This window comes from Salvelinus fontinalis, chromosome 8 (genome assembly GCF_029448725.1).
Source record: "Salvelinus fontinalis isolate EN_2023a chromosome 8, ASM2944872v1, whole genome shotgun sequence".
Classification (NCBI taxonomy): domain Eukaryota; kingdom Metazoa; phylum Chordata; class Actinopteri; order Salmoniformes; family Salmonidae; genus Salvelinus; species Salvelinus fontinalis.
Genome location: NC_074672.1, coordinates 19,286,905 through 19,312,002, shown reverse-complemented (window position 1 = coordinate 19,312,002; position 25,098 = coordinate 19,286,905). Strand labels below are relative to the sequence as shown.

The following is a 25,098-nucleotide window of genomic DNA, read 5'->3' as shown; positions in this document are numbered from 1 at the left end:
TCATTTGGGTTGTCTTAGTACTGGCACAATCCATGTATTTGTCCTCTTTTGAAGCATTTTTTTAATAGTATATGATGGCGCCTCTGTACGGTAGGCCCCTTTGCTGAGCCAGACATTTCAGAGCCCTCTGGGCTTTTTATAGTGTGTCACGGAAAATTATCATCTTCCCATAAGGGAAGCTGCCTCCTAAGTGGCCACCGATGAGCACTCCAAAATGAAATCAATAAGGCCTCAATCAGTGGGAACGAAACAGAGAGGGATGGCCTTTCTCAATTTCACAACTCAGGCCTGCAGAAACAAGAGCAAGTGTAATTTGTTCTCTGCTCCTGCAAGACCTGACAATAGTCATTTCAATTGGTTCCATGCTTAATAGATGGTTACTAGACCGGGCTTGGAAATGATCCAATAATTATGAGTCAATTCACTGAGTCTGTCACAGTGATTTGCCATGTACAGGGCTCTACAGTGTGACCATTTTACTCACATATGCACCTAAATATTTTGTTGTGCGACCTGGAATTTATACGTAGGAGCACCAGTGCACCTAGAAAAATGTACGAATTCTAGCTTTAATTTCTCAAATAGATTTTTCAAATTATGTGCACGTGTGCTCCTGATATACCGGAATGACTGAAATGTAACAGATTAGGAAATACTAGTGATGGGAGGGAAAAAATATATATACAGTTACATATCGCAATACTTTAAATCCATGTATTTTTGCTAGCGCCAGTCAGCTGTACCTGCCCCAAAACGCTGTTATTTTTCATCCTATAGCTTGTTCTCCATCTTCCTTTTAAATAGTGATCCAACATGACTGATCAAAACTAACTTTTTCATGCTCTTTCATCTCTCTGCAACAGACATATATTGAGCAATATGTTTGGAACATCAAATCGCAATAAAATCACAGTATTTAATCTTAATACGTATATAGTGCCTTCAGAAAGTATTCACACCCCATGACTTTTTCCACATTTTGTTGTGTTACATCCTGAATATAAAATGGATCAAATTCAGATTTTGTGTCACTGGCCTACACACAAAACCCCATAATGTCAAAGTGGAATTATGTTTTTAGACATTTTTACAAATGAATTACAAGTGAAAACCTGAAATGTCTTGAGTCAATAAGTATTCAACCCCTTTGTTATGGCAAGCCTAAATAGTACACATCTAGCTTAACAAGTCACATAATAAGTTGCATGGACTCACTGTGTTGTCGTCTCTTTGGCTATCAATAATGTAATAACGATTGTTTTATCAAATCGATTAACTATGTTTAATTATACAATGATTAAACTACTCATGTAACAATTAACTCATCAGCAATCTTGGGGCACCACAAAAAAAGTTTATTTAACAAGTTAGCTTTTTCCGAATTAACTCCTAAAGATATAAATATCTCTTACATTTCAGTCATCAATCAGTCATTAATTAATTGTTATTTACCATCTATCAGTCTCATTCTGAACATCGCAAAATACTTGGATATCTGCATGAACCCTAGCATAGATGATGAATCAGTGATATTCAAATTGGCTTAATTATTTATTTACTAACTAACTAAATAATCACACAGAATTACATAAACACAAACAGAATAGGTTACTCATTGATTACTACATATTGCAATGAAAAGTCCCTAGTGGACTAAACCGATATGATGGCTTGTTACACAAAATGAAAAGGGAGGGGCATGTAAGAAAGAGCGGGAGAAAAGACAAAGGCCTTCACTAACATACACACAGCTGATAACTATGCTCATGGAAATGTTAATACTTTGCACATGAACGGCCGCTCAATCGAAAAGAATTGCAATGTATATATTTACGATTGTATGCCTTTGTTGTCTCTCTGTTGAAATCGCCGGTCCGTCTGGGGAGCAATTTGACAGAAAGTCTCTGGTTGTCTCTGTTTGAACAGATCATCTAGACGTACCAATGGTCGTTGGAAAGGGAAATGTTATTTCGAATGGATCTTTTCAAACTACCACCTGGTGGTTCTCAGGCTCGTTTCGTTAGAATATATACTTTAGAGGTATCTAAAGTGGTGAGAGGAAATTGTTCTTCTCTCGTCTTCGGTCGAGTTTCCTAGACTATTTTACATATAAAGCTGTCGACTGTGAATGTGTAGTCTTGTAATTTCCTTAACCATTTCAATGTGTACAGCTGGCGCTGCACGAAGCTGGTCTGGTGGAGTCTAACCATTCGTGATGTCCGGTTCAACACCGTCCGCCTGCTTGGTATAATGTACATTTTGTCAGAAGTGGGTTTTATGCAGTCTGAGACGCCGACATAATGCCTGTGCTCACATGGGTGTGGCCACTGACTTGGTTAAGACTTCATATGAAAAACAATTCTCTCATTTAGAAGGCTAACATCGCATTACATCTTCTCACAAATAGTTTCATATTTAATCCTATCAGTGTCCCAACATTTGGATGTGAATCTCATCACTGGGAAATATACACATTCAGAGATACAGTTATGTTGTTATCCTGTCCTTCATGGGATCCCAAAACACAACTGATCTGACATAATTGTTCTTTAAGTGCCCACGGACCACTCCAACCGCTTGGACTACAGAAATATTGTTTCATTACTCAACCTTTTGATGTTACCGTTTTGGCAGGAGGAATCTCCTTGTAACAATGAGGTTTCTTTCCCCTCAATCCTGCCAAACTCAAAAGCTTCTACACGGTATTTACGACCGGTCATAGAACTGGTGGGGGAGAGAGAGACAGAGAGAGAGGGGGGAAAGGAAAATCTGGCACCTATAATCCTCACCCAACAGGGCAAGTCATGACAGTGTGCAAAAATAGTGTTTAACATGATTTTTGAATGCTATATTATCACGTTACCCTCTCTCTCTTTTTTTAGGTAATTCTCTCTCTCTCTGCTGTATACCCATCTGCCAAACAAAACATGGTGCCTTTCAGCTGTGGTTGGCCCACTTTGAATCTGGCATGATGAGACGGAAGGGAACACTTTCATCTAGAGCAGGGGTTCACAAACATTTTAATTTGGGGCCCACCATCCATTTAATTAGGAAAGTCAGTTAAGAACAAATTCTTATTTACATTGACGGCCTTCCCCGGTCAAACCCGAACGATTGTGCGCTGCCCTAAGGGACTCCCAATTACGTCCGAATGCGATTCAAGATGGATTCAAACCAGGGACTGTAGTTACAATTCTTACACTGAGATGCAGTGCCTTAGACCGCTGCGCCACTCGGGAGCCCCCGGGAGCATTGGGGAACTCTCTAAGGTATGTAATGACTAACACGACAAGAGGAACTGAGAGGAACAAGAGGAACTGCACTACCCAATTTCAAAATTGCACCTTGTGCATTCTACTATTACAACTTTCAAGACTAAGACTGAGATTTTTTTAAATGACATAGAGCACTGTTATTTCCAAAATGCCACTGTTACATTATTCCTGTGCATACTAGTGCTATTTCACAATGTGGGGTGCTGAATGGACAGAATCTTTGTGCAGTGGAGAGAGACAGAGACCGAGAGAGAACACGATCTGATTGATTGGTGATGGCACATGCCTGGCTCGAGCCATAGCAATAGAAAATCAATAACATTACAGATATTATACATGACCTAATACTTATTCAATGCACATACAGGGTTTTGGTAACACTTCCTTTTAAGGGGTCCTTATTACAGTCTAATTACATATGTAATTATAACAAGTATTGTAATAATTGCAATAATTCATAGTTAACCTGTAATAACAACATGCAACTGGTAGTAATTGCAGTATGTAATTACAGAGGTGTAACAACGAATGCTCGTTACCATGCTTGTTACAAATGTTAAAGTTTCCGATGGCATCCCAAAACACCATATTTCATCCTGCACAAACCACGTGACACTAACACAACTCTGACTCTCTGGAGTCTAATTACATTAATGCAGATATATCATGTACTCTGTGGTGTACTAGTCAGTTTATCTTCCCACTTGGATGGAACATCGGGAAGCCATTAAATGAGGAGCAGGTTGTCAGGATGGGTAATGTACTATATAAGTAAACATTAATTACAAGTAAGTACCCCTCAAGATACTAGCTAAATCCTGTGGAACACCTAGTAATTACATTGTACTTATGCAGATAGTACATGTACTCTGTGGTGTCTTTGTAGGTTTATCTTCTCACTTGGATGGCAAGGAGGTTCAGGTTGTTATAATGGGTAACGCACACATTCATTATAAGTTATTATTTTTACTATAATCTGTGATGACACACGTATGGTAGACCCCAGTCAGTGAGGTTGACCTATATTTGATCTGTTTTTGTAAACTCAACCAAGTTAACTCAGATGGTACACTTTATGGGGCCAAGTGCTAGCAACAGAATTCAAGGTAGGTAGGTAATTAGAGCCTATTGAGCCTCAAACCTTTGTAATCTCGGACTTGTGAGCTATTACTGAATCGGATGCAGCTGAGGAGAAACTAAACACTGAATTGGTGAATTTATTGGAAACTTTCCCATTTCTAACAAGCATGGTAACAAGCATTCTCTATAATTACAGACTGCAATTACCACTAGTTACATGTTGTTATGACAATGCAACAATGAGTTAGTACATCAACTACAATACGTTACAGTGTAATTACACATTTATTTTTCTCAATATAATGGCAGATTGCTCTGGGGTCGTCCAGTATAAAGGACAGAGGGTTGGGCAGGGGAGCAGTATCTGTCCTTCCAGGCGGTGATCTCCTCTGGGCTTTATTAGCCCTCACTGGGCCCCTGAGGCTCCAGGCTGCCATCACTCAGGGAAATGACTCTGATTAATCAGGTGTGCTGGAGATGAGGAGCGCAGGGCAGGGCCTGCCTGTTGGAGATGAGGAGTGCAGGGCAGGACCTGCCTGTTGGAGATGAGGAGTGCAGGGCAGGGCCTGCCTGCTGGAGATGAGGAGTGCAGGGCAGGGCCTGCCTGTTGGAGATGAGGAGTGCAGGGCAGGGCCTGCCTGTTGGAGATGAGGAGTGCAGGGCAGGGCCTGCCTGTTGGAGATGAGGAGTGCAGGGCAGGGCCTGCCTGCTGGAGATGAGGAGTGCACTAGCACATAAAGTCGCCATCCTATAGTCAATCATGTCTCGCTATATCTCTCTCTCTCACTCATACGCACACACACGGCTCGTATCGCCTATTCCTCTTCCTCATAACACCACAATGTGGCTCCTCTGTGTGCCTCAGAGACAAACAGTGACATTTGGGCAGATGGGACTCTGGGTTTGATCACGCCTGTCTGTGGTACAGTTGACTGTATTTTCTAAAGGTGTTTATTGTAGTGCCATTCATCAATTAGGATTGATGATATGTAGAATACATTTGAGTATCTTGTGGTGAAAATATATCCATCTAATTCATTAGCTGATGCATATTTTTAGGAAGGTAATATGTTTGCAGTGTTAAATAAATAAACTATGATAACCATGAAATATGTGCTGGGGAGTAGTGAACTACATGTAGTAAAAATAGTAATTCCGTCAAGTACAGGCTTAACTGAAGGACAAACAGAATGCATTATGGAATTGTATTGAATAGTTTGGGTTATGGCCTCGTCTCAGAGGAATGCTCCTTGGAGCCAGATGCTGATGACAGGTTGCCCTATGCTGGGCTGCATAGACTGAAGTTAATAGGTAAATGACATTCGGCACGCTTGCTAATGGTAAAGAGGAAGAGAGACGTGACGCTATTCTGATGAGGTAACATTATTAACACTACCATATAAATACCTGCTGTGCTTCTAGGGTAACATGAACACTCCTATATAAATACCTGCTACGTTTCTGGGGTAACATGAACACTCCTATATAAATACCTGCTATGTTTCTGGGGTAACATGAACACTCCTATATAAATACCTGCTACGTTTCTGGGGTAACATGAACACTCCTATATAAATACCTGCTATGTTTCTGGGGTAACATGAACACTCCTATATAAATACCTGCTACGTTTCTGGGGTAACATGAACACTCCAATATAAATACCTGCTACGTTTCTGGGGTAACATGAACACTCCTATATAAATACCTGCTACGTTTCTGGGGTAACATGAACACTCCTATATAAATACCTGCTATGTTTCTGGGGTAACATGAACACTCCTATATAAATACCTGCTATGTTTCTGGGGTAACATGAACACTCCTATATAAATACCTGCTATGTTTCTGGGGTAACATGAACACTCCTATATAAATACCTGCTGTGCTTCTGGGGTAACATGAACACTCCTATATAAATACCTGCTGTGCTTCTGGGGTAACATGAACACTCCTATATAAATGCCTGCTGTGCTTCTGGGGTAACATGAACACTCCTATATAAATACCTGCTATGCTAACGAAGTAACATAATATATACTATAAATACCTACTATGATGAGGTAACTTTAGACACTACCTTATAAAAACCTGCTCTGTTGATGAAGTGACATAATAACACTACTGTATGGATACCTGCTATGCCCGTGAGATAGGAACTGATGTGAATTATATTGTGCTTACAACAGTGTCCCCCTCCCAGATTGCAAAGAACCTTGGCGTGACCCTGGAGAACACCCTGTCATTCTCTGCAAACATCAAAGCAGTGACTCGCTCCTGCAGGTTCATGCTCTGCAACATCAGTAGAGTACTACCCTACTCACAAAGGAAGCGGCGCAGGTCCTAATGCAGGCACTTGTCATCTCCCGTCTGGACTACTGCAACTCACTGTTGGCTGGGCTCCCTGCTTGTGTCATCAAACCCCTGCAAGTTATCCAGAATGTTGCAGCCCGTCTGGTGTTCAACCTTCCCAAATTCTCCCATGTCTCCCTGATCCTCCACACATTCCACTGGCGTCCAGTCGAAGTTTGCATCCACTACAAGGCCATGGTACTTGCCTAACGAGCAGCAAGAAGAACTGCCCCTCCCTACGTTCGGGCTCTGCTCAAACCCTATACCCCAACTGAGTACTCCGTTCTGCCACCTCTGGTCTCTCGGCCTTCCCACCCCTACGGGAGGGCAGCTCCCACTCAGCCATCTTCTGAAAACATCTGAAACACTACCTCTTCAAAGAGTATCTTAAATAATCCCACAACGCCCCACCTCGCCCCACCTCAGATTTAGATATGATAATCTTTCACAAAGTAGTTTGGATGTAGTGAACTACATTTTCAAAGTAACTTTAGTTAATAAACTATATTTTTCTTAAGGGAAGCTTAAGTGTAGATTAACTTCTTACAGTGTGAAGTAATTGGTAGCTTCGTTAAGTATATTTTCAGAATAGCCTTCCCAACACATATCACAGGGGAAAGACAGTACATTCGGAAAGTATTCAGATCTCTATTCAGACAAAAAATGTCAACATTTTGTTGGACTTCAGACTGGGGCGAAGGTTCACCTTCAAACAGGACAACGACCCTCAGCACACAGCCAAGACAGCGCAGGAGTGGCTTCAGGACAAGTCTCTGAATGTCCTTGAGTGGCCCAGCCAGAGCCCGGACTTGAACCCAAATCGAACATCTCTGGGGAGACCAACCTGACAGAGCTTGAGAGGATCTGCAGAGAAGAATAGGAGAAACTCCCCAGGTATAGGTGTGCCAAGCTTGTAGCGTCATACCCAAGAAGACTTGAGGATGTAATCGCTGCCCAAGGTGCTTCAACAAAGTACTGAGTAAAGGGTCTGAATACTATGGGTACAGGTGCATTTACCACATTTGAAACCTATACTAGTTGGTTGCTGCTATAGGCCACCTAGTGCTGATGTGAAATATCTTGATGTAATTTGCGAAATGTTGGATGAAAATAGGGAAATATATTTTTGGGGAGATATGAATATCTATTTTTTGAATACAAACTGTCCAAAGAGAAAGAAAGTTATTTCTGTTGCCAATGTATGTAACCTAACCCAAGTTATGACATTACCAACCAGAACGTTCACTAATAGGTCTGGTATTACATCATCAACTTGTATCGATCACATTTTCACTAACATGGCTGAACGTTGTTCTAAAGCTGTATCAGTGGCACTAGGTTGTAGTGATCATAACTTGGTTGCACTCACTAGGAAAACTAAAATACCAACGGCTGGCCCTAGATAATCTACCGCCGGTCCTACAGAGGGTTCAATCAGGACTCATTTGTCGATGAGATTAAGAATGTGCAATGGTTAGAAGTGTGTAGTAAGGATGATCCTGAAATGTCACTAAGTTTGTTTATGAAATTATTTATGAGTATAGCTGATAAGCACGCCCCTTTAAGAAAATGCACTGTGAGGTCAAATGGTGCCCCATGGATTGATGATGAGCTGAGAAATTTAATGATTCAACATTATGATGCCAAAAAAGTAGCAGATAAATCTGGTACTTTGTTTGTCAAGCAAAGTTATTGTAAATTAAGAAATCTTGTGACCAAGCTAAACAAAGGAAAGAGAAGGGATTCCATCAGCACAAAATTGATGAAGTAAAGGGTGATGGGAAAAAGCTGTTGTCACGTTCGTCTGAAGAGGAAGTGGACCAAGGTGCAGTGTGGTGAGCGTACATTTTCCTTTATTAAGAATGTCGCCAACAAATCAAGAAACAACAAAAACAAACGTGAAGCTTACTAGGGCTATACAGGCCACTAACAAAGACAACTACCCACAAACACCAAAGGAAAAAAGGCTGCCTAAGTATGATTCCCAATCAGAGACAACGGTAGACAGCTGTCCCTGATTTAGAACCATACCCGGCCAAAACATAGAAATACAAAACATAGAAATAAAGAAACTAGAATGCCCACCCTAGTCACACCCTGGCCTAACCAAAATAGAGAATAAAAACCTCTCTATGTACAGGGCGTGACAGCTGTGGAGAACGTTGAACACTATTATGGGATCGCAAACTACTTTAATTAATATTTTACAGGCAAAGTGGACAAGTTGAGGAATGCTATGATTCGAACTGATGGCTCCATGTCATATACCCTTATAAAATATTGTATCATGAAGGAGAGGCAATGCATGTTCAAATTTCATCAAGTAGAAAGGGAAGAGGTAAAAAGAACGCTGTTGTCTCAAGTCGCTTGGTACAGATAACCTAGACGCCAAATTGCTTAGAGTTACAGCTAACCAAATATATACACCAATCGCTCATATTTTTAATAAGTGCTTGATGTATGGGGTGTGCCCAGAAATCTGTAGAGTCAAAGGTTATTCCACTACCTAAGGATAAAACATTCTGCATTTACTGGTCCTAATAGTCATCCTATAAGCTTGCTGCCAGAGTTAAGTAAAACATTTTTTTTAATTGTGTCTGTACAAATCAAGGATTATTTCTCATGTAATTATCTGATAAGGGTTTTCCAGCATGCATACAACGAAGGGCATTCTACGAGTACGGCCTTAGCCTTAGCACAAATGACAGATGACTGGTTAAAGAGTATGGATGATAGGAAGTTAGTTGGTGCAGTGTTACTGGGTTTCAGTGCTGCGTTTGATGTAATTGATCATGAACTGTTACTAGGAAAACTAAAATGTTATGGTTTTAAGGATGCAGCTCTATCCTGGATGGAAAGCTATCTATCCAGGAGAAGGCAAAAAGTGTTCTTTAATGGTAGCTTTTCAAATAGTAAAGATATACATTGTGGTGTTCCTCAAGGAAGCATCCTAGGCCCACTGCTCTACTCTATCTTTACTAATAATTTACCTTCAGTTATGAACAAAGCAATAGTGGTCATGTATGCTGATGACTCTACAATGTATAGCGCAGCATCAGAATGTAATGAGCTAACAGATGTACTGTGCAGTGAACTAAGAATGGTGTCTGAGTGGGTTGATATGAACAAATTGGTGTTGAACATTTCTAAAACTAAATGTATTGTATTTGGTTCAAGATATATGCCTGCTGATGACCCCCAATTGAATTTGTCGATGAATAGAATACATGTAGAGCAAGTGAAAAAAACAAAACTACTAGGTGTCATAGATAATATTGTTATTAAGATGGGTAAGGGAATTGCTGTTACAAGAAAATGTTCAGAGTATGTAACATCTAGCACTCTGAATCAGGTGATTCAATCCCTGATCCTATCACATTTAGAGTACTGTCTGGTTATATGGTCATCTGCAGCAAAGAAAGATATGAAAAAGCTCAATCGCTCAAAACAGGGCTGCCAGATTAGCTCTTCATTGCTCTAACCGAATGAATATCATTAAAATGCATCACAATCTTTCATGGCTTCACGTTAAAAACAAATTACTATCTAGTCTTCTGATTTTCTTCAGGAATGTTATATTTTTTTTAAACACAGTATTTTTCAGTCCAATTAGTACATACTAGCAACACGCATAACCACCAAACCAGACAGGCAAATTCAGGGCAGCTAAAACAACTCAAGCCAAGGACAAATCACCTTAAATCTACAGTTTTATATTGCGCTATAGCTGAATGGAACTTTTTACCAATCCATATTTCTCAGGCAAAAAGTAAATCCACCTTCCAATAAAAAAATAAAAGAACATCTAATGTGATAGACCATATGACTGGACAGCAAATAGAAAGCATCAACTGAATGTGTCACGTCCTGACCATAGTTCTTATGTGTGTTGCTTGTTTTAGTGTTGGTCAGGACGTGAGCTGGGTGGGCATTCTATGTTGTGTGCCTAGTTTGTCTGTTTCTGTGTTCAGCCTAATATGGTTCTCAATCAGAGGCAGCTGTCAATCGTTGTCCCTGATTGAGAATCATATATAGGTGGCTTGTATTGTGTTGGGGATTGTTGGTGGTTGTCTTCTGTCTTTGTGTTCTGCACCAGATAGAACTGTATCGGTTTTCACATTTTTTGTTTGTATAGTGTTCACGTTATTGTCTCTTCTTTATTAAATCATGTTGAACACTAACCGCGCTGCATTTTGGTCCTCTCCTTCATCCCAGGAAGAAAGCCGTTACAGAACCACCCACCAAACTCAGACCAAGCAGCATGGCAACGGGCAGCAGCGAAAGCAGCAGAGAAAGGAGGAATGGACATGGGAGAACGAGCAGGACGGTAAAGCACCCTGGGCAGAGCCAGAGGAGTATCGATGCCCCAAAGCAGAGCTGGAGGCGGCGTTTTGAGGAGCTAGCTCGGCAGCGGGAGCCGGATCTGGGTTACACCACTTGGGAGGAAATAAACAGGTGGTTGGTTGACCCAGGGAGAGTGCCGGAGCCCGCCTGGGATTCCATGGAGCAATGTGCAGAGGGATACCGGCGAATGAGGTTAGCATGACAACGCGGTAGAAAGCCCGAGAAGAAACCACAAACATTTCTTGGGGGGGGAAGAATGGGTAGTGTGGAGAAGTCAGGTAGGAAACCTGCGCCCACTTCCCATGCTTACCGTGGAGAGCGGGAGTACGGGCAGACACCGTGTTATGCGGAAGAGCGCACGGTGTCTCCTGTACGTGTGCTTAGCCCGGTGCGGGCTATTCCACCTCCCCGCACTGGCCGGGCTAGATTGAGCATTGAGCCAAGTGCCATGAAGCCGGCTCAACATATCTGGCCTCCAGTACATCTCCTCGGGCCGGTGTACATGGCACCAGCCTTACGCATGGTGTCCCCGGTTCGCCAACACAGCCCAGTGCGGGTTATTCCACCTCCCCGCACTGGTCGGGCTACGGGGAGCATACAACCAGTTAAGGTTGGACAGGCTCGGTGCTCAAGGGAGCCAGTACGCCTGCACGGTCCGGTATATCCGGCGCCACCTTCCCGCCCCAGCCCAGTACCTCCAGTTCCGGCACCACGCACCAAGCCTCCAGTGCGTCTCCAGAGCCCTGTTCCTCCTCCACTCACTCTCCCTGTGGTGTGTGTCTCCAGCCCAGTATCATCAGTGCCTACACCACGCACCAAGCCTCCAGTGCGTCTCCAGAGCCCTGTTCCTCCTCCACACACTCTCCCTGTGGTGCGTGTCTCCAGCCCAGTACCTCCAGTTCCGGCACCACGCATCAAGCCTCCTGTGCGTCTCCAGAGTCCTGTACGCACTGTTGCTTCTCCCCGCACTCGCCCTGAGGTGCGTGCCCTCAGCCCGGTAGCACCAGTTCCGGTACCACGCACCAGGCCTATAGTGCACCTCGAGATTCCAGTGTGCCCTGTTCCTGCTCCCCGCACTTGCCTTGAGGTGCGTGTCTCCAGTCCGGTACCACCAGTTCCGGCACCACGTACCAGGCCTACTGTGCGCCTCAGCAGGTCAGAGTCGGTCATCTGCCCAGCGTCATCTGAGCCATCCGTCTGCCCAGCGCCATCTGAGCCATCCGTCTGCCCAGCACCATCTGAGCCATCCGTCTGCCCCGAGCCGTTAGAGCCGCCCGTCTGTCCCGAGCCGTCAGAGCCGTTCGTCAGTCAGTAGCCGCTTGAGCCGTCAGCCAGTCAGGAGCCGTCAGAGCCGTCAGCCAGTCAGGAGCCGCCAGAGCCGCCAGCCAGTCAGGAGCCGCCAGCCAGTCAGGAGCCGCCAGAGCCGCCAGCCAGTCAGGAGCCGCCAGAGCCGCCAGCCAGTCAGGAGCCGCCAGAGCCGCCAGCCAGTCAGGAGCCGCCAGAGCCGCCAGCCAGTCAGGAGCCGCCAGAGCCGCCAGCCAGTCAGGAGCTGCCAGAGCCGCCAGACCGTCAGGAGCCGCCAGCCAGTCAGGAGCTGCCAGAGCCGCCAGCCAGTCAGGAGCTGCCAGAGCCACCAGCCAGTCATGAGCTGCCCTCCAGTCATGAGCTGCCCTCCAGTCATGAGCTGCCCTCCAGTCATGAGCTGCCCTCCAGTCATGAGCTGCCTTCCAGTCATGAGCTGCCTTCCAGTCATGAGCTGCCCTTCAGTCATGAGCTGCCCTTCAGTCATGAGCTGCCCTTCAGTCATGAGCTGCCCTTCAGTCATGAGCTGCCCTCCAGTCCGGAGCTGCCCTTCAGTCCGGAGCTGCCCCTCTGTCCTGAGCTACCTCTCCTCTCACCTTTGTGAAGGTTCCTAGACCAGGGTCGGGGGCGAGGGTCGCCACTCAAAGGACGCTAAGGAGGGGGACAAAGACAATGGTGGAGTGGTGTCCTCGTCCTGCGCCGGAGCCGCCACCGCGGACAGATACCCACCCAGACCCTCCCCTTGAGATTTAGGGGTGTGTTCGGAGTCCGCACCTCAGGAGGGGGGTACTGTCACGTCCTGACCATAGTTCTTATGTGTGTTGCTTGTTTTAGTGTTGGTCAGGACGTGAGCTGGGTGGGCATTCTATGTTGTGTGTCTAGTTTGTCTGTTTCTGTGTTCAGCCTAATATGGTTCTCAATCAGAGGCAGCTGTCAATCGTTGTCCCTGATTGAGAATCATATATAGGTGGCTTGTATTGTGTTGGGGATTGTTGGTGGTTGTCTTCTGTCTTTGTGTTCTGCACCAGATAGAACTGTATCGGTTTTCACATTTGTTATTTTGTAGTTTGTATAGTGTTCACGTTATTGTCTCTTCTTTATTAAATCATGTTGAACACTAGCCGCGCTGCATTTTGGTCCTCTCCTTCATCCCAGGAAGAAAGCCGTTACAGAATGTTAAATGTGTTTCCTGTCAGGTATTTTAATTATCTGTATTGTCTATTTGTGGAACGTTTGTGAAGTCTTGATTGTGGTTGTTTGTAATGTCTGGTTAATTGGTGTTGGACCCCAGGAAGATTAGCTAGCGTTATGGCGTTAGCTAATGGGGATCCTAATAAAAAAAAAAAACATTCCATTTTTGTATTTCTAATACATTTGCAAAAATTTCTATACCTGTTTTTGCTTTGTCATTGTGGGGTATTGTGTGTAGATTGATTTTAGAGTAAGGCTGTAACGTAACAAATGTGGAAAAAGTCAAGGGGTCTGAATACTTTCCGAATGCAATGTATATGGTTGCTCCTTAAGGGGAACATCATAATTTGCATTGACACAAGAGAACCCTGGAATCCCCTCAATGATGTAGAGTGTAGGAAACTGTTTAACTGATTAATACTCTATGTCAAGACCAATTGATCAGTCACTCTCTAATAAAGATAAGTAATTCATTAATCAATTACATCAACTGGTTCAGTCAGTTCAGTGGTTTGCGCCAACTTGATCAGAATGCTATGTCAGGTGACATTGGCAGTTAGCACACTGTGGCCAGTCAAAGACAGGCCACCGTCTGGGCAATGCCCACAGTGTAGCCTACAGCAGAGACTGAAGACTAAAGACTAGTGGAGGCTTCCTGAAATTAACAGAGATGATGATCTTTCTGAGGGAGGTTTGAGTAGAGGGGAAGCATGTAACGATGTTTGTGCAGTGAACTGTCTCTGGTTAAAGAGGCCAGGACTAATCACAGCGATAGAAGTGACGGCTTCATCTTGAGGAAGGACTGCACTCAATAAATCATTTCTGTCTCTTGCTCCTTCTATATCCCCTCTCTCTTCTCTCTCCCAATAAGCAACCTATCTGGCGAGTTCAGTCCACCAGATATGCCCTTATTAAAGATTTACAGCTTTGCAAATACACTTTTTATGCCAATATTCTGCCCTCTTAGCCAGATACTCACAGCCAAATCTTGATAGGTAGCCACACGATCACAATGAGAATGTTGTCTTATTCAAGCAGATCTAGAAAAGAAACATGAAAATAATCAGTTGAATGACACAGTTAAATTATAGCCGAGGTCAACAACAGGCGGGCCAAAACCTGACTGCAAGTATTTTTTTGGGCCCCTTAAAGTTTTTAGTAGACAAAATTGTAATAATTGATAGTAAAATCACCAGAAATCCAGCAAAAATGTTGTTTAATGTAGGAAATCTGTTCCCAAGTATTCCCACAAATAAAATAAAATGATATATGTGATCATGTCTCAATGTAATCAAGATATGAAATTATAATAAAATTACAATAGAAATCTCTTTTTAGACTATGTTCGGCCCCTCGACCATCTGCTCTGACAAAAATCGTCCCGTGGCTGAATCTAGTTGCCTACCCCTGTATTAAAGTATGGATGGACTAACAATCAGAGTGAAATCTCATTGAAGCATCAAAATGTCTGTTTCAGCCCTGGACAGCTCCATTCTGGCACTGGGTAAAATATGAAACACTCTCTGAAGTATCTGGGTGTGTGACAGGCTAAGTGGCAGGACATTCAGTGTGTCTATCTGCTCAGTATGGTCCATATCTGAATCAGATCATTACAATCCCCCTCACCACATTCTACTGTCACAATATGATGGAGATTCCCCCAAAACTTCCCAACTGTTTATCACAAAGCAATTACCATAGCAATTAATAAAATTTTGTTACTTTAGTAATGGCAGTATAAATACACAGTAGCAACTGTGCAACTGAGTAGCAACTCACAGTAGCAATTGTGCAACTGCGTAGCAACTCACAGTAGCAACTGAGTGCAAAGAGTTACCTAAAAATATGTGTATTTCACATATTGCTCTCCCATCTTTACTAATCATTTGGACTGCATACACTCTGGAACTGTTAAGCAACGTAAATCAACTTGTACGCTCTAAGAGGTTCTGACAGTTGTCTCTGTCCCACATTGGGCATGCTGATGTATGCTTGGAGGCCACTCTGGTACAAAGAGGCGGACTAATGAGTGCTTGCTGTTGCTGGAAGCTTCTCCTTCCTCTTATTACAGCTCTCTGCATTTATTGAATTAATGTAATGCAGAATTATTTCCTGGTGGTATCGCTGAGGAGGCTTGTGATTGGCAGGTTAGGACCAAGACAGCCCTGTTATGGCTATTCCTCCCACCTCCCCACCCCCACAGATCCTTTGCCACAGACCCAGCAACAACAGCCCAATACAACCCAGCCTGGCCCAGAACAGAAGCCTACACACCAAATGGAGGGCACAGGGTCATTTTCATTAAGCACCACACAGAAGAAAGCTGACTGAAACAGAGAGGGTCTACCTGGACTTTTCTAACAATAAACACCCATTTTCTAATAAGAAACACTTAAATGTTATTCATGTTACTATGCCCTTCGCGATCCCAACTTCTGGTGAGAGAATCACTTTTCTGTCCACTGTATAATTAACTACATTAGTCGTGCATAAATATTTTAGTGGGCTGATGACGTACTCGCACTAATAAATGCATTGAAGGAGGTAGGTACGGAAGCAAGCATGCACAGTCACACTCATATGCGCACACACATTATTTCAACTGCATGTACTGAACGTGTGCTCAACGTCTCTGTGTGGTTTTTGGATAGAGCTACAGTAAGTGATTGTTCCATTAATCCACTAATCTAGTTGAGACAACAGGCCAGTGGGGAAGATTCCCAACAAAGCCTCTCCAGCTCTCAGGTTTTTGGACAGAGCTCTGACATTTAATAATGGGTTCTCCTACAACCCCCCAGAGCCAGAAGGGGACAGATATTTGGCATTGAGTGTAAACCTGAATGGGCATGTTCTCTGGGCCTGGGTTTAATTATAAACCCAATAACCCAGAGCTATTCACACAGACACATATTTCTTAAGACTTGTGGGATCTGTCGATGCAAGATTTCAGGAACACTTGGAATGATTGATTAGTTCCTAAGAAGCACAAGCTGACCCACTTTGTTATTAATGTAAGTGGGTTCCATACATTGAAAAAGGAAGTGTCAGAATCCTGTAAAATCCGTCAGGATGCAGTGCAAGAAAAATCTATTGTACACAGGATATGTATGGCATAACATTGGCTCTTTGTGTACATTTTCAGCTATCACAAGATCCATCAGAATATCTGTCTGAATTAATATTCAGTCAATCAGCCACATTAGCATTTTAAAGACCTTGGAGAGTCTTTCATTCAAGGTCTATTTTTCTCCACTATTTCGCTAAACAATTCATTTCATGATTCGTAAAATTTAATTGCTCTAGGTGCATCATAAAGACATCCAAAGGGACATCTTATTCAGTCTAATTCTGTGCAGTCTTGAGAAAATAGTTATGTTAAATATTTGCTTAGTCATCACTCCATTGTCTCTCTTCCTGTATTTGTATTTATTTGTATTTGTATTTATTATGGATCCCCATTAGCTGCTGTCAAAGCAGCAGCTACTCTTCCTGGGGTCCAGCAAAATTAAGGCAGTTTATACAATTTAAAAAACATTACAATACATTCACAGATTTCACAACACACTGTGTGACCTCACAACCCCCTGTATAGTGTGTGTGTGTGTGTGTGTGTGTGTGTGTGTGTGTGTGTGTGTGTGTGTGTGTGTGTGTGTGTGTGCGTGCGTGCGTGCGTGCGTGCGTGCGTGCGTGCGTGCGTGTGCGTGTGCGTGCGTGAAATCACAAGTCCAAGACACCAAATGAAAGATACACATCTTGTGAATCCAGCCATCATTTCCGATTTTTAAAATGTTTTACAGCGAAAACATATTATGTATTTCTATTAGCTAACCACAATAGCAAAAAACTCAACCGCATATTTTCACAATTTTTTTACCGCATAGGTAGCTATCACAAAACCGACCAAATAGAGATATAATTAGTCACTAACCAAGAAACAACTTCATCAGATGACAGTCTTATAACATGTTATACAATAAATCTATGTTTTGCTCGAAAATGTGCATAATTGAGGTATAAATCATAGTTTTACATTGCAGCTACCATAAAAAATATCACCAAAGCAGCCGGAATAATTACAGAGAGCAACGTGAAATACCTAAATACTCATCATAAAACATTTATGAAAAATACATGGTGTACAGCAATTAAAAGATAAACATCTTTTGAATCCAGCCAATATTTCTGATTTTTTAAGTGTTTTACAGCGAAAACACAATATAGCATTATATTAGCTTACCACAATGGCCAACCACACAACCGGATTCATTCACCGCAAAGGTAGCGATCGCAAAAAAACAGTAAAATATATAAAATTATTCACTAACCGTGACAAACTTCATCAGATGACAGTCCTATAACATCATGTTACACAATACATATATGTTTTGTTTCGAAAATGTGCATATTTAGCGGTACAAATCGTGGTTTTACAATTTGAATACGTAGCCAAACTGCACAAAATTATCCTGAGATATTTTGGATAGTCACCTAATCTAATCAAAGAACTCATCATAAACTTTACTAAAAAATACATGTTGTACAGCAAATGAAAGATACACTAGTTCTTAATGCAATCGCCGTGTTAGATTTTTTAAAATAACTTTAGCACGACATACAGCTTACGTTATAGCGAGACAGCGCCTGCAATGAGGGCGGAAAATAGAACTAAACATTTTCCACCGAAATACGAAATAACATCAGAAATGGTTCCTACTTTTGCTGAGCTTCCATCAGAATATTGTACAAGGAGTCCTTTGTCCAGAATAAATCGTTGTTTGGTTTTAGAATGTCACCTTCGCCTGTCGAATTAGCAACCTTAGCTAGCCAAGTGGCGCGAAGATGTCCATCTTCACCAAACGCAGAGAACGGAAAACGCATGTATATCCATAGATTTCAAGGCAAATTAATAGGAAGGCCCTGGAACAGAGCCTCGATTTCAGATTTTTTACTTCCTGTCAGGAAGTTTGCTGCAAAATGAGTTACGTTTTACTCACAGATATAATTCAAACGGTTTTAGAAACTTGAGTGTTTTCTATCCAATAGTAATAATAATATGCATATTGTACGAGCAAGAATAGAGTACGAGGCAGTTTAATTTGGGCACCATTTTTTACAAAGTGAAAATAGCGCCCCCCTATTGACAAAAGGTTTTAAGAAGGCAGAGCCTCGCTTTATTATCTCCCCATCTTAGCTACTACTGCATCAATATGTTTTGACCATGACAGTTTACAATCTAGGGTTACTCCAAGCAGTTTAGTCATCTCAACACATTATTTATTACAAGATTTAGTTGAGGTTTAGTGAGTGTTTGTTCCAAATACAATGCTTTTAGTTTTAGAAATATTTACGGCTAACTTATCGCTTTATGCCACCTACTCTGAAACTAACTGCAGCTCTTTCTTGAGTGTTGCAGTCATTTCAGTCGCTGTAGTAGCTGACGTGTATAGTGTTGAGTCATCCGCATACATGGACACACTGCCACTGCAGCGAGAGTATCAAGTATCAAGAACAAGATGGCCAGTAGTCACATACTAGTGTAATATCCAAATCAAAAACCTTTCAGAATATGATGTCACAAATGTATGAGTGAAGCAGCTAGCCCAGCATCAGTGTGCTGCTGCTGACAGAGAGAGTTTATGGGTCGTAGACGACTGCTCAGAACTCCAGGTTCCAGTACAGTGAGTTATGACTGAGCCACACAGTCCTCCTTCTACACCAGGCCCATAGTGGTGTCGCAGCCGCCTGTGAAACTGTCTGAGCTCTGAGGTGTTTATGGCTAGCTGCAGGTGCTGAGTGACAGAGGTGAAGAACATGTCCTACCATTAGCTCACTGCTCATCGAGACCATACTCAGACCTCTAGCTAAAAGGCAACAATCATTATTTCACAGAAAAGATGGGCTGCAGCAGAGCAAAGTATCGAGAGAAGATGTGTAGAGCTGATGTATTCTCTCTCTCTCTCTCATAAAAACATTACAATATTACCCATTGGCCAATGTTACCACGAATGCTTGCAGCTACTATCACCTTGATGACATTACGGTAGTTGTTGGTGCACAACAGATCTTGGCAAAATCAATCCTAATGTGGCAGATCTGTGAGACAATCACTTCAAAGGGGATTGCTTTCTCATTCTTTCCCACTGAGGATAATTGGATCAGTCCCTCCTATTTGTAGCCTCTGGGGAAGACAGTAACCCAGAGAAAAACAAACAACGATGGGCCTGAGCCTGAGATTGTCTTTAATTGGCTATTGGTAAACAGGACAATTTCACTTTGCTTTGGTTGCTGGATGCCTCCGGAGGGTTTAACCACCATTTAGAGGTGGACTCCCAGGGCACAAGCCAGAAATGAGGAAGGATTTACTTTTAATGAACTGTCAAAATAGGAGTAATACTTCTCTTTGATCTTTAGAGTTGGCCAACATAGTTTTCTTAATGTCAAAACGGAGTTATGTTCAATACTAATCCAGTTACGCCAGGGAACTGTATGAATCATATCTCACCATATAGAATTCCATCGTCGAACACGGTTGCCGTTTCTTTTTACTTAAAGGTTAGTCGAGGCAGGGGAAATAGACTACCATTCTAATTTATTTGCTGTGTGGCAATGGTGACGGCTGTACTGTGATTACTACATGGAGCTGTAATAAGTCATACATAACATCACTACATCTGTGTTCTGAATCAGCAGCCTACTGTGTAATCACTTATCACTCCAATACTACATCATATCATTTTTCTGTTTCTCCCTGACTGAACACTGTGTCAGAGAGGGGGAACATACAAGCAAAACAGCTGAAAATGTCACTCACCATCAAAGTATACAGATCCTTTCTATTCTTTAACAAGATTATTGTGCAGCAGCAGAGACAGCCTCTTGCATCGCTGAGCCCCTCAGCATCCCCCATGTTCCTCCTAACTAACCCTCTCTCCCTCTCTCTCCCTCACAGACACGTGACTCTCCCCAACTACACTGTTTCCACACAAACCAGGAGGGTGAATTCATACGGGGCAGTGGTGGCTAAGAAGAGATTTTTAAGGCTCTCAGCTACCCCCAAGCTCTCTGGAGCTTTGAACACGGGGAGATGTGTGTGTGCATGTGTGTGTATGTGAAAGAGAGTTTGTGTGTAGTGGAGCGTTGTACACTGGAGAGATCTGGCCCAAATGTAATCCCTCTACTGTGATGTGGATGGTTGTAGTAGAAGAAAGGGCTGTGGCTGCCTGCTGCAATGCAGGGGTTTAACATGGAGATATGAACACATTTCAGTAACATGCCTACACATATACACTCAGTAGCTAGTTTATTAGGTACACCCATCTAGTACTGGGTCGGAATCCCCTTTGGCCTCCAGACCAGCCTGAATTCTCCAGGAAATAGATTCTAGAAGGTGTCGGAAACGTTTGTTGCTCAATTGGTATCAAGGGACCTAACATGTACCAGGAAAACATTCCCCACACCCGTAGACCACCTCTACCAGCCTGTAACGTTGACACCAGGCAGGATGGGTCCATGGACTCATACTGGTAACATCAAATCCTGACTCTGCCATCAGCATGACACAATAGGTACCGGGATTCGTCGGACCAGGCAATGTTTTTCCACTCCTCAATTGTTCAGTGTTGGTGATCGCGTGCCCAGTGGAACCACTTCTTGTTTTTAGCTGATAGGAGTGGAACCCAGTGTGGTCGTCTACTGCAATAGCCCATCCATGACAAGGATCGACGAGTTGTGTGGTCCGAGTTGCCGTACTGCACACCACTGTTGTACTGCGTCATTATTTGTCTGTTTGTGGCCCGCCCGTTAGCTTGCACGATTCGTGCCATTCTCCTTCGACCTCTCTCATCAACTAACTGCTGCTGACTGGATGCTTTTTGTTTGTCGCACCATTCTCGGTAAACCCTAGACACTGTCGTGTCTGAAAAGACCAGGAGGGCGGTTGTTTCTGAGATACTAGATCCATCTCGCCTGGCACTGACTATCATACCATGCTCAAAGTTGCTTAGGTCACTCGTATTGCATATTCTAACATTCAATCAAACAGTAACTGGATGCCTCGATGCCTGTCTGCCTGCTTCATACAGCAAGCCACGGCCATGTGACTCACTGTCTGTAGGAGCAATCCATTTACGTGAACAGGGTAGTGTACTTAATAAACTGACAACTGAGTGTAGAACTGGAAGCCTTGCACAGACTCAGCACTGTGCTTCAGTTTTGCACACAGCAATTCCTATCATTTGAATGCTTCAGATAATTATTCAATACTGTCTTAGGGTCCCCCCTGCATATAAAATAAAAGCCATTTGGGCCAGGCTAGGTTCATTCACAGAGGTAAGTGTTTTCCCAGGTTTATATCCTGTAGAAGACCGCAGCATGACACCCCAACGTGCAGATGCAGGCCCATTTTATAGAGCAGTCTTCTCCAGGAAAATGATTAGTACGACGGCAGATAGGCCAGGGAATTGAAGCTTGCAGTGCTGCGAGGAGAGAGTCAGCCGCTTAGATAACAGCTGACAAAAGAGTTGTAAACAAAGAAAGAAGGGGTTGAGAGAGCAAATAAGGAGGGACGAGAGAGGGATAAATAAAAAATTATGTTGACTGTGTGTGGCTGGTTAAGCTTTCTCTCCCTTTACATTATTCCATATCAGTCTTCCCAGTTGGCATCATGGTACAGTATAAATAAAGTGTGGTAGAGTAGAAAAATATGTGGTCTGAATAAAAATAGGATATAGAGGATTAAGTATACTTGTCAATCAACTCCAACAGTGCATTTTCATAATTTTGTGACTGCAGTAGTCAACAGTACGTCCTGTGTATTTGCTCCACCAGAGTTTTTTCATTGGTTTATCCTAATATTCGAAATTACCTTTGCAAATCCGCACCTAGGCGTACATACACTACATGAACAAATTGCCCATCGAACATCTCATTCCAAAATCATGGCATTAATATGGAGTTGGTCCTCCCTTTGCTGCTACAACAGCCTCCACTTTTCGGGAAAGCTTTCCACTAGATGTTGGAACATTGCTGCAGGGACTTGCTTCCATTTAGTCACAAGAGCATTAGTGAGATCGGGCAACGGTGTTGGGGGATTAGGCCTGGCTCGATGTTACAATTCATCCCAAAGGTGTTCAATGGGGTTGAGGTCAGGGCTCTGTGCAGGCCTGTCAAGTTCTTCCATACCAATCTTGACAAAACATTTCTGTATGGACCTCGCTTTGTGCATGTGCACAGGGGCATTGTCATGCTGAAACAGGAAAGGGACTTCGCCAAACTGTTGCCACAAAGTTAGAAGCACAGAATCATTGAGAATATCTTTGTATAATGTAGTATGAAGCCTTCGCTTCACTGGAACTAAGGGGCCTAGCCTGAACCATGAAAAACAGCCGCACATCATTCCTCCTCCCGCAAACTTTACAGTTGGCACTATGCATTGGGACAGGTAGCGTTCTCCTGGCATCCGCCAAACCCAGAGTCATCCGTCGGACTGCCAGATGATGAAGCGTGATTCATCACTCCAGAGTGTTTGGAACTGGGTAGTGAGTGTTGCAACCAAGGACAGATGATTTTTACGCATTACACGCTTCAGCACTTGGTCGGTCCCATTCTGTGAGCTTGTGTGGCCCACCACTATGCGGCTAAGCCGTTGTTGCTCCTAGACGTTTCCACTTCACAATAACAGCACTTACAGTTGACCGGGGCAGCTCTAGCAGGGCAGATATTTGATGAACTGACTTGTTGGAAAGTTGGCATCCTATGACGGTGCCACTTTGAAAGTCACTGAGCTCTTCATTAAGGCCATTCTACTGCCAATGTTTGTCTATGGAGATTGCAGGGCTGTGTGCTCAATGTTATACACCTGTCAGCAACAGGCATGACTGAAATAGCCAAATCCACTAATTTGAAGGGTGTCCACATACTTCTGCATATATAGTGTATTTTCCCTCTTCTCTAATCAGGATTTAAATGGACACTTACTGTACTAAACAGAGATTTCTGTGAGCTGCTGTGTTGATCCATAGAGTTACCCAGAGTGGGAGGGATGTGAGGGGATGATGGTTGTTGTGTAGGCTAGGCTACAGTACATGACAGATTGCTGACAGTGGGTGTCTTTCACCGTCAGCAGAAACAACCCTACATAATGACACTCTGGCTCCAATCTTTACACTGCTGATATAGGCAGTACAGAACAGTACAGCGAGGCGGAAGGGGGAGGGGGAATACCACACAGTCAATCAAATCAGATACACTGACTGCTTGCTGCAGCCCAATTCAGTGAGCATACTGACCGTATAGCTTGACTCCTATCATGGGCTTACAAACTCCTCAACTGAGTTTATTTCAACTGTGAAACAATTCAAAGAGCTAGCCTATTACGAAGTTAACGATGCATATTAAAATATTCATGAAGTGTAATGATTAAAGATTGGAAATTTAATGTGTTTTATAAAGAGCAATTAATAAACTATTCTCTTATTCTATTCTCTTTTTCTCACACACAGTGTTCATCTCTGTATATGATGAATCATCAGAAACTAGGAGAATCTCTTGACCTTGAGCTAAGTTTACTCTCTCCCGTCCTTCTAAACTGTCAACCCTCCCAGTTTATCAGTAAGAACGCAGAGACCACAACACCATGACAGGGAATCAAGGACCGTGTCCTCTAAAACAGAGGTTCAGTGATTTAAAATGGCTTCTACTTCAAACCCTAAAACATACAATGCCTGCATCGTCTGAAACCCCTTTGTTTTGTTTTATTTACATAACTTTTTGTTCAAGTTCAACACTTGTATAAAACCGATTATCACATTTCACTTCTTTGAACAAAATGCAATTTTTCACCAAGCAGCAGGCCATAAATCTTTGGTGGATGGAGGGCAGCGGTGGCAGCCTGCAGGCCTCCCTCTAGTCTAGCTACCTGGCTTCTTCAGTGGGAGACAAGGAAGGCTGTGCTTATGTACAGAAATAAGGCCATCCATCACCCAGTGCCAGAGAAACAAACAGTCAGCTGCAGACTGGGATAAATGAGCACACTGTTTAAGATTAATTACTCCCCTTTGTGGTGGCTGCCAACTAATGTACCAGAACACTCCAAATCTGCAGTCAATATAAAAACAAATGATGATGATGATGGAAAAAAATCACACAAATATAGAGAATGTCTTGTTTTTCATGATGATTAATAGATCAATCTGCTTATTTTTTAAGCTACAGTATGTCTATAACAAGAGGAACTGAAACCCTCCAGACTCAAATGCTATGAAGTCATAGAGGCAACCTAAAAGCAACGAAAGCAACAACCGACTGACAAGGGGACTTATAAAGTCCCAGAAATGTCAAGTAAGTTTTAGTAATTTTGTACTCTGAGAACAGCTATACTACTTTGCCAGCAATATAAACCCCATTACAAGTACCAAGTCCTTCTATATCCAGAGCATGATGGAATGAAACCCACCTTCAAGAGCCTGCTGTTCTGTATCCTGGCATTACCAGTCTGGCCACTAGGGGGTTCAGTTTCTGCCTGACCCTGTTATTGAGTGGTCAGTGAGTTAGTGTA

At 42.9% G+C, this 25,098-nt stretch overlaps 1 protein-coding gene across 2 annotated transcripts in view; it reads right to left on the bottom strand.

Moving 5' to 3' along the window:
• Positions 1-25,098, bottom strand: part of LOC129860825 (synaptotagmin-2-like) — a 77,178-nt gene that overhangs the window by 28,325 nt on the left and 23,755 nt on the right. The window contains exon 2 of one of the 2 annotated variants that reach the window (XM_055931626.1): positions 14,524-14,584. The exons of the other annotated variant lie outside the window; for it this stretch is intronic. The gene's annotated coding sequence lies outside the window, so the exon portion shown is untranslated. The remainder of the gene's footprint in view (positions 1-14,523; positions 14,585-25,098) is intronic. 2 annotated transcript variants of the gene reach the window in all.